Here is a 738-nt window from a genome sequence, read left to right as displayed (position 1 = left end):
GGGGGAGGGACGGAGGGGGGTCAAGGTGAGACAAGGGTGGGGACCCCCCCGGGTGGGACGCCCCAAAATCTGCGTGACCTCTTGGGGCACACGCTGGGGTGAAGCTCTGGGCTGAAGTCCCACTCCAGCCTCAGATCAACCCCAGTTCAGCCCCAGTTCAGCCCCGTTCAACCTCAGCTCAGCTCCGATCCAGTCCCATTTCAGCCAATTTCAACCCCATTTCAGCCTCATTTCAGCCCATTTCAGACACAGTTCAGCCCATTTCAGCCCCAGTCCAGCCCCAGCTCAGCTCCAGCCTAGTCCCAGTTCAGCCCAGTTCAGCCCAGTCCGCCCTGTCTCTCCGCGGGCCGTGGGCTCAGCCTGGCGGGGCCCGATCCTGCCCCAGAACCGGGTCCGGTTGCTCTTCCACGCCCGGTGCCTCTGGGAGCAGCCCCAGCGGGGGGGCTGGCGGTGGAGCCGCCCGGGCCACCCCATCCTCGATATCGGTTAGTGCCGAGGGGCTGGGGGGCCGGGGAGGGGCCGGGGGGGCCCCTGCTCACCCCCCTCCCGCAGACGTCCCCGTCTCCAGCGGTATCCTTGAACCCCAAATCCATTCCACGCTGCTCAACACGGTGGAATTCCTCTGGGACCCCTCGAGGAGAACCTCTGTCTTCGTGCAGGGGGGAGCCGGGCCTGGAGGGCGCTGGGGGGGTCGGGGGGCCCATGGCGACCCCCCCGACCCCGCGGTCCCCGGCCCCG

This window comes from Chaetura pelagica, unplaced genomic scaffold, assembly GCF_000747805.2.
Source record: "Chaetura pelagica isolate M959 unplaced genomic scaffold, ChaPel_1.0 scaffold1420, whole genome shotgun sequence".
NCBI classification, from domain to species: domain Eukaryota; kingdom Metazoa; phylum Chordata; class Aves; order Apodiformes; family Apodidae; genus Chaetura; species Chaetura pelagica.
The sequence above is the reverse complement of the archived record's forward strand: the minus strand, read 5'-3'. Positions refer to the sequence as shown.